The sequence below is a fragment of the Pteropus medius genome, unplaced genomic scaffold (genome assembly GCF_902729225.1).
Source record: "Pteropus medius unplaced genomic scaffold, Ma_sr-lr_union100, whole genome shotgun sequence".
NCBI classification, from domain to species: domain Eukaryota; kingdom Metazoa; phylum Chordata; class Mammalia; order Chiroptera; family Pteropodidae; genus Pteropus; species Pteropus medius.
Window position 1 is genome coordinate 27,231,106 of NW_024354500.1, and position 17,069 is coordinate 27,248,174.

The window sequence follows — 17,069 nt, forward strand, 5'->3', positions numbered from 1 at the left end:
TATCTTGGTCTCTTACACTTCCTTGTGAGAAGAATTGAGAAAATAGGAGAGGAAGTTGTCTGATTCATATACTACTAGATGCCTTAACAACAGCCAGTTTATTATCTGGCCTTTACCATAAAAAAATACAGAATTGGTAACAAGTTACTAAACATGATTTTTGTTCAAGCTTTTGTTCCACCATGGTTTATACTGCACAGTGGAATCTAGTGAATGATCTATTTCCAAAGATATTTGGAGAAGCTTGGATCTTCTTCTTCTTAGAACCTCTCTGGAAGCAAATGTCACCACTCGACAAAGGTTTCCTACCACCTTTATGCCTCTGAAGATGACTTCTATCAGTAGGAAAATGTTCCTTCCCCTGTCTCATTCTTTATTTGCCCTAACACAGGTGTTCCCTTTTTCCTTTATTTTAACCTCATGCCTGCCTTTTTTGACATCAGGACATTTTTCAACTTCTCTGATACATCTGGTCCTTCCCTTCCCAATGTGTGTTGTCATTTTTCCAACTGCACACGGGAATGTGAGAAGACAGAAAGGCAATTGATGACTGTAGAAGAAAGAACACTGTCCAATCTATTCAGTGGAGCCCTTACATTAAGAGATGTTTACTGGGTTAATTATGAAATCAATATGTGTCTATTGTAAACAAAAAAGTATGAAAAGAAAAAAATCACATTTAATTAAAACAGAAATAACAACTGTTAACATTTACTTATAGCCTACTGGTCACAAATTTTGATTTCTTAGTTATAAAGTATAAGGGGATCTAATAGGTCAGAAAATACCTGCAATTTAAGTTCTCTGTTTCAAAATATAAAACCCGAAAATTAAAAATAAATAAACTTACATATAGAATTCACTAAGATCAGTGTATAATGTCTGTGATTGGAATGAAAACAGTTTTAAATGTCTTTAAACAGGGAAGATTATATTTACAAGTTGCATAAAGATCATCTTGATAATGGAATTAATGTTGAATTTTTAAACTGTTTCTTTCAACTTTCCTGGTGTGCATTTAAGAATATAAATTCATTTACTGATCAATAGATAATAATTTAGAACTAATATTAAGTATACTGCCTTATGCTTTTTTATAAGGCAGTGATTTTTAAAATAAATAATACCACATTTCATCAGAGTAACTTCTCTGGAATCTCTTTATATTTGATAACTTCAAACAAAGTACAAATTGGTTTTCAACTTAAAAACTTTTTTTTTTTTTCATTTCCAGTCAGTATATCATTCAGGTACCAATAATGGTTACCTTAGAATATGATAGAATTGCCTGTGAATTGGTATTGGTTTTTTTGAAGATTTGTTTTTATTTTGGATTTTTTAAAATATACGCTGCTTTGTTTTGTTTTTTTTTAATTACAAAAGTAATTCATACTCGGAGTTTAAATAATTAGACTGCATAATGTAAATATGTAATCTAAAAATAGAAAGTCCATAACCTTACTCCTCAAAGATAACTCTCAACAGATTGGTTTATATTCCTTCTGATTTTCTTTCTCTCCTTTTTCTTTTCTTCTTCTATTCCACAGCTGCCTGTTATTTATTTATTTATTTGAAATGGGATTCTGCTATATACATATATACAATTTTAATTTTCAGAAGTGAGGTGAATTTTCTTTCTTTATGAATAGCCATTTCCATAAGGTTGATTTGTATGTGGAAGAGTAAAGTTGCATTAATACACTATGAAATTTTAACTCACACTGCACGCTCTGAAGTATAAGTGAAATTACTTTAACTTTTCAAGCTTCATTTTTCTTAGCGGTAAAATGGAGATAATAATAGCACCTACTCATAGAATTGTGAGGTTTTGAAAAGTAAAGTAAAATCATATAAGTGTATGTCTATCCTTCACGAATTTAGTTAATATTCTCCCCAAAATTATTTTTTCTTGACTGAAAATTTTTACTTTAAGATATCTTCATGGTATGTATCAAATGTGTTAAAAAAAAAACAACCTAGTTTAATCCATAAAAATACTCATATTATCTAAGTTGATTCGCAGCTTAGACATTTTAAAATTATCCTTTACTAAAATATTCAGCTAATGTAGACTTTAGAACACAGTTATAAAAATGCTCATTATTATATTTTCTTTAGCAATCATATATTGGATATCTTCATAACAGGTATTATAAGATATGCTTATACATAATAATCTCATAATAATGCTACACATATATTGTTTACATTGAAATAAGGCTAAAAATGAAAGTAAGATTAGCAATAATTCGATATAGTTGTTTCAATAATGTGATGAAAGAGGCATTTGCAGTAATGCAATACATAATACACGTCAAGCACTAGATTAAGTGTTTTTAGGAATGACTGAATATATTTTCTCAACAACCCTAGGATATAAGTTCTAGGATATCCTCATTTTCTAAATGGGAAAACTGAGCCTGAGAGAGAAGAAGCAACCTACCCAAAGTCACATCACTGGGCAGTGGGGTGGCCTCTAAACCCAGGCAGTCACAATCAGAGACCTTATCCTTAACCGCTACACTCTACTCTCCCCTCCGATTTTAATGACAAGTTTTGTAGTAAACTAATTTGAGAGGGGAAAAAAATGCAAATGTGTAATTTATTTTTCAAGCTAGTCAAAAGTAATTAAAAGAAATTCTTTACTATGAATATTTCCAAGATGAGTACTAACTTTAAAGTCTGACAATAAATTGCTAAACACCTCTATATGCATAAGCCAAAATATTCAGAATCTCTCTTTTCCCTGGATTATTCCAAAAACAAGTCTTATGTAACCCTAAACTCTGTATATGTTGTGCCTGAGTGTATTTATTCGTCAGTCTTACTATTGATTAAATGGAAGCTATGTGTATCTACTTATAGCATGGTGGTTGAGATATCCTAAATAATAAAATAACATAAAACTTCAATGAAAAAGATATGAAATTTAAATAAACTATAAAAACATATTTCTAGAAAAATAGTCATGGTTACTTACTTGTTTACTAATGGCATGCTCTATTGTATTGATTTGGCCTAATTAGTGTGATTATAAAAATAAAATATAGGTTTCCTTTACTATCTCTTGTTTTATCAATGATCCACACATTGAAATGTGTTTTATACTTTATTAAATTTAATAATAGGATACCATAATGAGGGTGAACATAGGAAAAAGAAAAAAATGATTTAGAAAGAAAAGATATGTAGCTGGGAGGGTGAGAAAGAGTCATTAGAAGTGCTAAGATGAAATAGGTAGTAATATGAAAAGAAAAGAATGTAATTCCTGAGATCTAAAAAATCTCATAAATCATCATTTGCAACTTATCACATATGGCAGTAACTTTAGAAATTTAAAATATGCTTTCCTTTTACAGCAAATACAGAACATTATGCTACTGAATATATCTAGAACTTCTGTTGTCTGTCTCAGAACGATCACTTTCTTAGGCCATTGCATTTTCCCTTCACTTCTACCAGAAGATATTCTTTACCACTTCAGAAAATTTCTGTGTCCAGTGTTGGGTAAAGAACAAATATTTGCCCCAGCTTCTCACAGTATACATTAATTCAAACTTGTGCTTTTAGAAAATTACAAATTATTGAATATTTTATACTGATGTTTGAGAGATCCTATACTCCAATCTATATTTGAAGAATCCTGTAGTTTGGCATACTATACACTATGAGTTGAAAAATAGATCCTTTTTGAAGCAATAACTCTATAAAAATTCTCAATAAGAATTGTTTATTTGTTGTATTTGGATTATTAGAAGATTGTCTAACATAAGATATAAAGGTTAATTACTAATAGTGCTAGCTATCACATAAGGAAAAATGTCATCAAGTGCAGCATCTTCGTTTAAACATGTTCAAGAAATATTTAGGGAAAGAACCTCTCCAAAATAACTAACCATCTTTTTATAAATGATAGCATCCAGTGGTAGAAAAGAGATCAAGATTTTATGAGACAGAACACTGTTCATATGCAGTAATTATTAAATATCTTTTAATAAAAAACACTGTTAATCAAAGTTTTGAGATTTACTTTTACCTTCATATAAATGTTTACTCCTAACTTTAATAATTGACATTTAGATACCTCCTAAAGACATGTCATAATATTGAATACTTAAACCCAGCATATTGGTATAAGCAATTACTCAAAATCAAGAGCCTAATCATTACAAAAATGTACACTGAATTTGGAATTCTAAATTAAGTAATAATTTTTCTGATTTAGCTGGAAGAGAATGAAATTAATTAACTAAAAGTATAAAACACTAAGTAAGAAATTAATAGATACATTCTAATTTTGATTTATAATACATCAAAATTGAGACTCCATTTCTTTAGCATCTATGATTATCAGAACTTCAAAAAAAACCTGGGTAATCATTTTACCACTAGATAAAAATTAGCATAGCTTTGGCCATCACTTTTCTGTTCATTACTCCTTCCATTTTAAAAACAAAAACAAAAACAAAACTTTATGACTATTAGGTAATTGAGATTTTCAATGCCCTGTGAATTTCAACATCTAATTTTGGATCAGTTTGCAAAGGCCAAAAAAAGGCACTGTAATTTTTTATTTTAAGCCAAGTACCATTTTGAGGAAAACGTCTCAGAAGTTTTGAGTCTAAATTAAACAGAACAGCAATTGATCTTGATTTAATTTACTAAACAATTTCATTTAGCAATGCAGAGACTTAGAATTTTTCCATGAGTATAGTCATCTGGAAAGATTTTGCTACCTGGTCCAATTTATCTTTGTTCACTTTGATTATTAAAGTATGTTGCAAGGACTCGGAAATATCTATTTGTCAGGAAGCTGCTGTTGAAGGAAAACAGCAAATCAATATAGATTTTAACTTTTACAATTAATTTGCTGTATTACACTGTATAGAAAACATACTAGCTCTTTTTGTGGTATAAAAGCAATGTGTATGAGAGTCTTAGGTTTACTAATTTTCCAGGTCAAACCTCATTCCTGAATTTGACACGAGTTTCTGAATTCTCACTCTGTGGTCAGATAGCTGAACTGTGCAATCCACTTCAGGTTCTGATGTGCTCAGAACCTCACAGATTTCTGGTTAATACCAAGATCAAGAAATGCACTTTCTTAGTAAGCATAGATGGCTAATTAAAATATTAAGGTTCATTATATAAATAAGATACAGCACTTAAGGTTCAAATAGTAAAACAAGTACATATATTTGGTGATGAGATCGTTCTTGCTGCCTTCCTCACGCAATGCAGGGGAAAGAAGGGTCTAGAAATGCAGTAAAAATGAGAGAGAACTTTAATTACGTCTACAATGTCCATGCCAATAAAACAGTAAGATTTCAACAGGCTACAGAGTGTTTCTAGAGCATGTATTTATTTATAAAGATAAATTATTTGAAAACGACACTTGATAAATATCTAATTAGGGAGTATTTCCTTCTCTCCTGAGGATGGATTTGTTTTTAGCATGTTAAAATAATTTATAACTGCTTTATTTTACTTATTCACTATTACTGCATACCTTATTTCTCAAAGTAACCCTGATTAATGTAATGCAGCTGCATTCAATTTTATAGACTTACCAAGTTGTAGAAAAGACACATACCTTAGTTCTCAAATCATTCGTTTTATAACTAAGATTTAATTCTTAATAGAATCATAGCCAAATCAAAATAGTTAACTTATCAGACTGTTCCTAAATATAGCAGTTTTATTTATTTTTAATCGCCTTCAATGTACAAATAGACAAAATGGAATTGGAGACCAGAAATTTCAGGACAAGGAACAGTCTGTTAATTTGTCACTGACTATATATTACGATGAAATTAAACTTCAAAATAAAATTATTGGAGCACAAAATAAGCTATGAATGGGCTTTATGATGAGGAAGAATAAAAATGAGATCTTATATTGTATAGAATATCTATTTCATAAATATCTTTAATGTTGGGTATGCTTATCCCTTGAAAAGATATTCAGATCTTGCCAGAACTTAAGTGAATGAATAAGATTCTTACTTTATACTTTAATGAAATTTGTGTAAGTTTTTTATATTCCATATCACATACTTACTCAGCCTCTAATTTTATTGGTTAGGCATTTTGGAAAGTTTATTTTTTTCCTACTTTAAAACAGTGAGGTTTAGAAATAAGTATTATCTATTAAATTGATAATCAGTCCAAAATAGGACATTTGCCAAAATTAGCCAACAAACTGTCAACTCTCTTTTCCACTTTGCATTTGTGGAGAATGTAAGTATTACTTACAATTGATTCAGTTCCTCTCAGATTTTGAAATATACTTTTATAATGGAGTTAATAGAAAAAATGCATTCCATAAAACACTTAAGTATCATCTAATAATTCTGAGTGCTTTTAACACCAAAGATTTATGTCTCATATTAACATAGTAACACCCAAGGCTTATTCTTAATATTTTATTTCCTAAAAGATTTTCTTCTACTCTAATTTTTGACATATGAAAATCAGCTATAAAATAACTGGGGAACATACTATATGGATTTTTAATTGGACATAAAATTAAAGATTTATTATTTCATTTCTAATCAGTTTATCTACCAAATGCCCACCCAACATATTTGAATGTTTATGCCACATGTTATTTGCTCAGTAGCTTCAAAAATAGACTAGACATTAATTAGAATATTAATTAGTATCTAACAATATGTAGAATTAGAAAAAGTATATCCAGTTAAGTTGCAATGAATTTGGTTTTAATATCAAGTAATGATACATTTAAAAATTATAATAAAAGTCAATTACTCTGCTAAAATGTTCCTTAATGGGCTAAAACCATATAACCACCTTAATTTATTACAAATAATAAAATTGAAGTACTAAACTAATCAAATTCCAATCAGTCCAATTATATGCATTTCAATGAAACAGTGTTTAACACAAAATAGACTAAAAAAAAATGAAAAGTTCATTGTCTTATAACCAGAAACACTTAGCTTTAAACTTCAACCAACCAGGTAATGAGTTTGTCATTTCTCAGCTGTGTTCTTAGTGGGAAGTTGTCAAATATGTTTGACATTTCTAAACTTGCTACCTCATTTGTCCCTGTTTATGAACCCGATGTTGCATCTTAAACCACAGAACAGGAAGAAGACCCCAGCGGCAGCTCCATTAAAATATATACATGAGCATTTGCAAATAATGTGTATGGTGTGAAAGGATCCTCAATTACATTTCCTCAGTTTTTCTTCTTTTTTATCTTTCTTTCTCCTTTGTCTAATGGTACCAACTAATTTGCTTCAGTGTTGGGGACATCAGGGCTCATACAATAGAATGAAAACAGTGAATAAAGATAATGCTGCTATATCTAAATAATTACAAAAAACATACCATTTTTTTCTCACAAATTCAAAAATGACAATCTTTCAGTAAAAATATTTTTTCAGCAATTTTACAAAACTTCTACCAAAGGACAGGTGTTGAATTAATACATTCAATCAACTAGTCCTTTCTGCTATATCTTACATAAGGAAAACAGAAATATCAATAGATACGGAGTTACAAGTTAAGAAAGCAATTGAAATAAGAAAAACTGAGCCTTTCTAGTATAATAAACCAAGTCTCACCTTTTGACTTCATCTGACCGAGTCATTTCTATTCTAAATCTGTTTTGATCTTCAATTTCAACGCAGCAAGGCTCAAGCTACATAGATCATTTCCTTCCAAGGTTTGATTTTAATGTCATTCTTACAGAAGCGTAGAAGATATTTGAATATCAATGTATGTTCTCTATTCCTTAGCTGGGATAGTTTCAGCTACTGTTAAGGACCTGGGAATTTTTAATAATAGTAGAGGTTCTATTAAACTTAGTTCTCTAATAGCTTCTTAGAGTTTATTCATCAAATAATTCAGGGTGTAAAAGTAGCACATAAACATTAATTGAACAGCCATTAAGCAGTATGACTGTTTGTTTTTGGTTGATAGGGGACATAAAGCTTTGTACCCTGTGGTGGAAAACAATTAGGTCTTATGATGAATATGGCCATTAAATATACCAGACTTAGACGAGTTCCACTTTACAAAATAGTAGTCAGCTATAGTCAGAAGGCTGCCCAAGTTATAGGAAGTCATATTTTTACTGTCATGGCTTAGCTGCTTATAAATATTGTAGTGTGCCTTATGCCTTATGCCAATGCAATGACTGACTAATGGTTGTCATTATCTACATTCAATCTCATAAAAAACTTCTTCAGGAGAGACTGATTATAGCTAGAATGCTGCTTAAAGTTAAACTGTTTTTCTAAAACAGAATATAAAAAGCACTTAAGTACAAGAGGTTGGATGGATAATTTATTTTGTTTTGAGTATGTTTGACAGCTGCTACTGTTGTTAAAATTGCCATAAGCCGAATTGATATCCCATATGGGAATGCCTTATCGAGGCCTATGTGTGTAACTGCATAATGTTTTAAAGTCGTTCTGCTCATCTGGGAATATAGGTGAAGATGTGTGATAGAAAAACCAAGAGCTGGAATAAATCGGACACTGACTGGAGGGTCAAACTTTTTAACAATGAAGGTAAGTCCCCTTATAGAATAGAAACCATTCATGATTTCAAGTACAGAACACTTCATTATGGGCCCCAAAAGAAATGCTTAAATGGATGAAGCAGCTCTTTGTATCTGATAGAAACTAAGTGGGACATTAACGTCAAACAAGTGAGAAACTTTTAGTTTTATTATACGTTGCAACAGCATAGCAGTTATGTGTTGATTCTCAAATGCACATGATTTTCATGTCTTATATCACCTGAATTTAAGGTTGTGAATTTCTGTATTACAGAATGAAAACCAGAACTAAAATCAATTAATAATATACTTTGTCAAGACAATGTGATAAATATTCACACTATTCTGACAAGAAGGGGAGCAGGAGACAAAAGTTCCTGAGGAGAGTAAATGTCATCCACTATACCTGAGTGGATCTTTGTGGAGCCTTTGTCTAAAGAGTTATTGTACTTGTCCTTCCTAATATCACCTTTGTGTATTACAGTGAAAGTTCAGTTTTATCGGAGAGAGGGCTGATATATAGTGGGCTTCCAATAAATGTTTTTAGAATCAAATGGGGTGGAATGGAGCAGAACAGAACAGAACGGGACCATGATTATTTGTTCTCTCCTAAAATTCTAATTTGTTCTAAAACAAAAGAAGAAATAAATGTAGGGCTGCAAGAGTGCTCAGTGATATAGGTGATTCAGAAGTTTCTGTTTTCTTCTTTATAGACACTTTAATTTAAAAAGGACTTATTTAGAGCATAAAAATTACAATGTATATGTTTGTTTAATGAGACAGGAAATTGTATACTTCGGAAAGTCTCTTGAAAATACTTAAAATTTTTTTAAATGATTTTTTTAAGGTAAAAATTTTTTAATAACATTTTTAAAAAATCATTTCCTAGGACATTATCTTCAGAGAGAACTTAAGAAAGACTTCGGTTGTTATAAATACTATAGAAACACCATGCTTCCTTCTAGTTTGTCTCAGAGGAGTCTGGAAGAAGGCAGCACCATACTTTTCTGCTCATCTTGAATCTTACCCATACATAACATCTTTACAAAGAGCTCCATGTAAATTGTCCTGCACAGTATATAACACTCCTTTAGGAATTTGCTTTCAGCTAGAAAATATATTGTCCATAAGGTGACCATGCATCCTGTTTATGCCTGTTGTCCCAGTGCAATTATTAATAGCATTGCCATTCACTCTGAGTTGTGTCCCCACTATGGATGACAAATTATGGTAACCTTACCTATACATAATAATGAAATGTTTATAATAATAAAATAACCTTTATTAGAAGCTTGCTATTTATCAGAGGCTTTGAAATACTTTCATATATAATGAATTCTTCACAATAACCCAAAGAAGGAAGTATTTTATTGTCCCTGTTTTACAGTTGAGGAAACAAAGAGCTACAGAGGTTAAATAACATTGGCCTACTCTCATAGCAGGCAAATCTGAATCCAAATGAAGGTCTGACTCTGTAACAACATATGCCAGAAGATAATATACTATTTGCTGGTCAATATGATTAACTTGGTTTTATTTAATGCATTCAAAGATTATCAATAGTAATTTGTTATTCTTCCTAGCTGTTACAACATTTTCATAAGGACTGTGCATTTTAAGAGGCAGGAAAAGAGCATTAAGCTGAACTAAAAGTCAGCTGACTTTTTATACTACTATTGTATTAATGATAATAGCAATGATTTGTTAAGTGACTAGTTATGGCAGTCACTGTACTTGGCGTTTCCCTGAGTTCTCTCACTAATCCTTAAAAAAGTGCTGCAAGGCAGAACATTTGAACCCCACGGAAGTGTATAAATAGTTTTAGCTCTTAGCCCTAAATTGGTTCAGAGGTTAAAAATGAAGACTGTAGGATTGAATCAATTCAACAGGCCTTTCCAACTCTGACGTTATATGACTAGATTTGATGTCTCTGGGAGTAACTGATTACAGGATATAAGGCATAAAATCTAGATGCTGAGGATAAATTCTTGGAGGCAGAGACTTCCCTGATACCTCATATTTATATTAGTTATCATGCATTGAGTGGTTATTAAGGGCATGCACTTAACAAACGTTTATCTTGTCTCTTGTTTTTCTCTTCACCATAGGCTAAATAAGAGAATTTGGATTTGAACCAATGTAAGTTTAACTGCACTGTGCTGTGCTAGTGATAGTATGCTTCTGTGAAACTTCCTGGGGATTACCGCCCCTCCCCCCGAATCTTTCTGAAAAACAATGCTAAATAAACGTGCACACATATTTGCTCATGATCAAATTTGTTCCACCACTATGAACAGAAAAACAAATATGATAGTATTATATAAAAAGGAAATTCTTTGTCATTTTTTCAAATGAGAAGTGTGGAAATTCTTACTAGTGCAGAGTAAGTTCTATGTACTGTAGAGAACAAAGTAAGTATAAATCTGTACCTTTACCCAAAGGATGATTACAGTTCATTTGAGGATACAATAATATAAATGCACAAATAATAGTGCTCTTATATGATGCCAAATCATATCATGTAATTTGGACAGTTGTTCTTAACTGAGTGTTATATGTGGTGTATTTTAAAAATACAGATGCCAAAACCATACTTGCCTTGCCTAAATAAGTTTATGATGTTGGAGCCTGGAAATGTATACTTTTTAAACTCCACAGGTAATTAACAACCACTGGATTAAAATATATGTGGAACATATTAATATGTTAATTATGCAGATTGAAGAGAAGTGGTCAATTTATGCTGGGATTTTAAAAGATGGCTTCATAGAAGAGATGAGATTTGAATGAAAGGTCGCAGATGGACAGAAGGTAGGTGCAACAGAACTTTTTCCTTTTCCTTTTTTAGCTCAGAATTAAATCTTGCCTTCAGTACTGTTTTTTTCTGCATTTCAAATTCCTAAATGGACTGGTATGGAATAGATAATAAAACTTATAACAATAAATACCTGGAAATGTTCAATTACCTTCTAATGTACCTATGATATAGCTAAATGCAACTCAGGTTTAAAGTCTTACTTGAAAACTTATATATTATTATGAATTAACATTAATATCTGAAATAAAGAAATTGAATTATAATTAGTAAATTTTGATTAGTAAATTATTGATTAGTAAATTAAGACTGCAAACTGCCAAAGGGCAGAATCTGTGTTTTATTTGGATTCTTAGATATTTAGCATACGTTTCGGTATGTAGAATAAGCATAATATATGTTTGTTGAATGAATGATACATTTGGATTTACTTTGTTTATTCACTGCACCTGTTTGTGGGGTGGCTTTCTGTGGCCTCCATCTGAAGGATAAAGTATTTTACTTATGAAGGTTTGGGGTGGTTTGTTTTTTGATCCAGGACCCATGAGCTGGCAAAGACTTTCAACAATCATTAGTTTATAAGAGTAAGCTTTTAGGCTTTTGCTTTCCATAGAAGGGAGGAAAAGAAGGAGGGAAAGAAGAAAAGTGGAAAAGGCAAAGGAGCTGCAAGGAGAGTTCTCCATCTATGTTTACTTATGCCCAGAACAGCTGGCAAATCCCTCTTTTGCGACCAGTCTCTTCAGAGAGAGGAGCAAGCAGTCACCAAACTTCTCAACAGGAAAGAATAAGGCTTCCAAAGCTTTCTCAAGCTTTATCTGCTGACCTGCTTTTTTGTAAAAGAGGCTTGTTTTGTCATTGTTTTGGTTGGGGTTATTAGAGATTTTTAAAGGCATAACTGTTGAAAAGATCACTGAAAATCTTTGTCTTACTGCATTACATTTCCCCAGCACCAATCAAGCTAAGCTTCTTTAACTTTTTTTTTAATATGGAAAAATATGTTAGGAGATATTCATATTCCCCCAGTGGAATTTTATAGTACCTTTGGAAACATTTCTTTGGTGGGGAAATAATAGGAAGAAGAAAGAATGAAAGGAAACAAAACACACATGGAAAAAGAACATAGTGAGCTGATGATAGAAAGCTTTTATTTTATTATTCATGTATGTGTTTTGGAGAATAAAGGGGAGAGTGGGAGGCATGATAGTGTGTAGCTGTGGACATGTATTTGTAAAATGTTTTTAGTGGTGATACAGCTTTGATAATAAAGACAGCCACTTATGTTGATAGTAGAGAAGGGACAGGTAGGACCCAGAAGAGGGAGCTTGGACAGAAGCAAACAGTACAGGATGCCTGCGAAGCTCAGCTTTGGTGCCGCACAGGGGAAGTCCTGGTTGTCTTTTCCCATTGTCTCTGGTTCAGTGGCATGGCTCTGCTAGTGGGGCTTAAACAAATAGCCACTCCTCCCTCAAAGACAAATGAATGAATTCTTAAATGACTATATGCCATAAGAGACACATGAAATTCTTATTTGGACCAAAACCTAAGACTTCCAGTTGCTAATTGGAATCTTAGTAACTTTACTGGCTTCGAAAGAGCCAAGGGAACTATGTTTGAAAATAGATATATGTCAAGGCATATATCTATTGGCCATCGTATGAGTGGTTGAATTTTTTCAGCCTCCCTTCTCCTCTATTCAGCTGCTATGTGATTACCTCATCCCAGACAAGCCTGATTATTATCAGTGAAAAACATACCAAAAATAAATATGATTACATTATTCTTAACGAGTGATGATTAAACATGAACATATATAAAACAGCTTAATTCACACTGAGTTTTATAAAACAGTTGAAAATAAAATGAATTCATGTTTTAAGAATATTTCTAGAGTGGATCATCCCCTCCATGGCACATGTGTCATCTTGAGCACAACAGCAATTTTAATCAGCGCGTGGTGTGCTGAAGCCACAAGTTCATGAGATCTGATTATGCACATCCCTTCTCAACTAGTCACTAGTCCACTTCAGCAGCTTGAAGTGGACACTGGTGGGACTATTTATACCACAGAAATTGGCAAGTGCTATGTCTTAATCTGTTTGAGCTGTTATAATAAAATGCCACAGACTGTACGGCTTACAAACAACAGAAATTAATTTCTCACAATTCTGGAGGCTGAAAGTCTGAGATCAAGCTGCCACATGGTCAGATGAGGGCCTTCTTCCAGGTCGCAGACTTTTCTCCTTCTATTCTCATATGGTGGAAGTGGCTAGAGAGCTCTGTGGGATCTCTTTTCATAAGCACTAATCGCATTCGAGGGAGCACCACCTTCATGACTGAATCATCTCCCAAAGGCCCCACCTTCTAATACCATCACATTGGGCATTAAGGATTCCAGTATGTGAATTTGGGGGGGTACACAAACGATCATGCCTTTTCTTTTCTTTTGCAGAGAGCCAGTGAGCCAGTTTACCAGCACACCACTGAGTTACATGCACACTTAGAAGAAGAAACCCAATATAAATATATGTCTCTGTAATTAAGATTGTTGCTTTCTGAGTACATATTTAAAGAAGATACTGCTTAAGAGAGATTGTATTTTGTTAGACTGCTAAGGCTCATATCTTTTATTAGCTGTAAGTTAACCTCCCTGTGCTTTAGTCTCCCTATCCTTAAAATGAGAACATAATAATACTTACTTCATAGAATTATTATGATTAGAGTTAATATATGTGATACACTTTTAAAAGTGCCTGGCACAGAGAAGGTGCTCAATAAGTATTTTCTATTGATATCAACAGGAGATTGGTTTTTTAGTCTTACAAAAGACTATATAATTTCAGTGTTATTTTCCTTGTTGAGCTTTTTTATCTTTCAGAAGCCCATACCCAACTTCCACGAGTTCTGTGAAGAACAGTTAAATGAAATCACATCAAATCACTTTGAAATGCATAAAGCACTATGTAAATGAAAGGTGGAATAATTATGTTAAAGGCATCATCTTGAATTTTGTTTATACTGCATCTTTGAAATGAGCATCAGATTTTTCTCTAGGCAGTTACTGCTCCTACAGAAACAATCACAGATGGTGCCCAAACCTCCTACTGAATAGTTTTAGGCAATGGCATGTATCAAAATACTACAGGTCACTAAATGTACAAAGACTCAAAACAGACCACACATCTCAGTGTCAGGCCAGCATGGTAATTTAGGCAAATAAGCCTTTGTTTGATAATTCAAGGATTTTCTGATTTGTAGAATGCTAGCACAACAAACAGAAAATCTTACAACGGCTAAGTTGTACAAAATAAGATATTAAAATGCAATTTCTTTTAGAGAAAAAAAAATCAGTTTGTCTTTTCAAATGAGAGTTTCTAGCCAAATTAAAACTAATTTTGGGAGTATGCATTTTACATTGACCCTGCCAAGCAAAGCAGAGAAAGAGGGGGAACGTTTTTAAAAATATTTTTCTTACACTCATACCTTCTAAGAAGCCAGTCTTTGAAGTGCAGCCTTCCTTTTTTTTAAGCAAGATAGCCCTATAAGTTCTATAACTTCACTCTATTAGTTGAGGCTTGTGCCAGTTTGCCCATGGCTTCATTCCTTTTTCCCAGCCCCTCCCTCAGCGTGAGGGAGGGAGATCTGAAGTAGGCTTTCTTCCCCAGAGAACTGTCTCAGTCGGCTTGCAGCTGCTTCTGCCAATGCAGGCCTGGGGGCCGGGGCAATGGCAGAAGACTTGAGGCTGGGAAGAAGGAGGAGCTAGGGTATTCCTCCTGACATTCAGTTTGCCTCCTGCACATTCTCATGTATCAGCTTTGTCTCTTCCATGCTTCACATCCCACCCCTGAAGCCTACCGTAGATAGTTCCAGTTCTCTCCAAGTAACCCAGGTAGCCCCTCCTTGTCCTTGTGTCCTTCCAGCCTGGGGTTGGTTGTGACTTGCTTCTGTTGCTAAATCCGGTTGTCTCACTTTTCTCTAACTGGCTTCATCTGTCTCTTTCATCACCTGTTTCATGCCTTAATCAATCCCCTGCATTACAGTCCGCCATTTAAATTTTCCAGGTGAATCCTGTTTTCCTTAATTGGACCCTGACTGACCAAGGTCTAACATAGGTACCTGTTCAACTGAATTCTTAGGCAAGTAACACTGTTGGAAGTGCAGGTATTCTGTATTCATCCCAAAGATCTCGGGGACCTACCAGAGCATGAACTCCTGCAGTCACTGTTCCTTTTGCAGCCCTTCTCTACCGTGAGCCTGCTCTGTGCTATGTTCCTGAGATGGAGGCAGAGAAAAACTGTTTTCTTTGTCTCTGTTAACTTTAGTGTCACAAGATACTCAGCCATTACACTTGATTGTTAGCGGAGCCTGTCCCCCTGCATTCAGGCCACACCCCTCAAAGTCACTGCAGGGAACTGATTTACAGGTGTTTGTCCTACCAAATGTTAGTACCCTTCCTAAAAAATCACAAAGGATGACAGGGTCCCCAGGTTATTTCTAAATATATGGCTGACAGGACTGGCTTCTGTCAGTCCTGTGAGCTGTTACTAAAGTGCTATTCCTGCTGCTTTCTTTCCAAAGAAGGAAGTTTGGGCCACAAAACTGCATATTTTAAAATGGCTTGAAGGAATTTAAATTAGTTCTAGAAATATACTCTTAATCCAAAAGTTTCAAACTAGGGTTGTATATCCCATGCATTTGTTAACCTTATTTTGGAATTTGAACATTGAAACATACCTTAAACCAGAGTTTCTAAAAATAATTTAATAAAGATTTTTCACCTTTTTCCACACACCCCGTCCTTCCTGAAATGATCTTTTTCTTTCTATTTTCTTTTGTTGTGTTATGAATTCTCAATCAAACCACCAAATTTCCAGGAGTGTTCTCTGAACTTTCCTATTCACTGTCTGGGCAACTCCACTTGTCCCCTATTCGTGCTCCCACACTGCATTGTATAAAATACACTATATCTCCCTCTGTCTCGCATTAGCCTTTAAGCTCCCAAATGAAAGGACTGTGTTTCATCTTTGCAGTAAGTGCTCCGTAACTTCCTTGGCACTTGGGAATCATTCAAAATGTATTTTTTTTTAACTGCTTTTAAACCACACTCTGAACACTCCAAGGCATCTTATGCTAGACAAAAAAAAAAAAAAAAAAAAGAATTGTGTTGTTTTGGTTTGGTTTTTTGCACTAGGAATATTTTACTAACAACCATATGGCAGACACTGGTTATTTCACAAAATGCCTAGTGTTTGTGTCCTGCATATAGAAATACTTACGTTTTGTTGAACGACATTGATAAATAGAGAAATAGGCTTGCAAGAGAAGCAATAGCACTTTAACAAGTTTAGGACAATGCTTCTCAATTCTTTGTCTTTTTAATGTTCTCCTTCACTAGTAGTTGCATTTTCTTTTTGTGTTTGTCTTCCTAAATTTAAGCCCTTATTTTTAGTGTCCATCTAAGTATATTCCATTCCCACTGCCTCCGCCATCAATTAAGTAAATGCCATGTCTCTAACTCATTTCCCTTGAAAAGGATGAGCTCAACTGTGCTCTCTTCATTCCTTTTATAATGGCTCTCTTTGCACATTTTGGTCCATTGCCTCTGGTGTCATTTCTCATGCATCTGTTTATTCTACCCAATTAAACTCAAAGTTTTGCAGTCAGAGGTACTTTTTCTATCTCTTTACAGCATGTTCAAAACATAGGCTTGTGAACTAAATATCGT

The 17,069-nt window shown here is 33.4% G+C and overlaps 1 protein-coding gene across 9 annotated transcripts in view; it reads left to right on the forward strand.

The window, feature by feature from the left end:
* Window positions 1–17,069, forward strand: part of KHDRBS2 (KH RNA binding domain containing, signal transduction associated 2) — a 512,467-nt gene that overhangs the window by 489,674 nt on the left and 5,724 nt on the right. For 6 of the 9 annotated variants that reach the window (XR_005650707.1, XR_005650704.1, XR_005650702.1 and 3 more), the window contains 3 exons: window positions 8,464–8,542; window positions 10,641–10,671; window positions 11,251–11,343. The gene's annotated coding sequence lies outside the window, so the exon portion shown is untranslated. Of the gene's footprint in view, window positions 1–8,463; window positions 8,543–10,640; window positions 10,672–11,190; window positions 11,344–17,069 lie in introns of all 9 variants that reach the window. The other 3 variants (XR_005650701.1, XR_005650703.1, XR_005650706.1) reach the window with 3 other exon arrangements.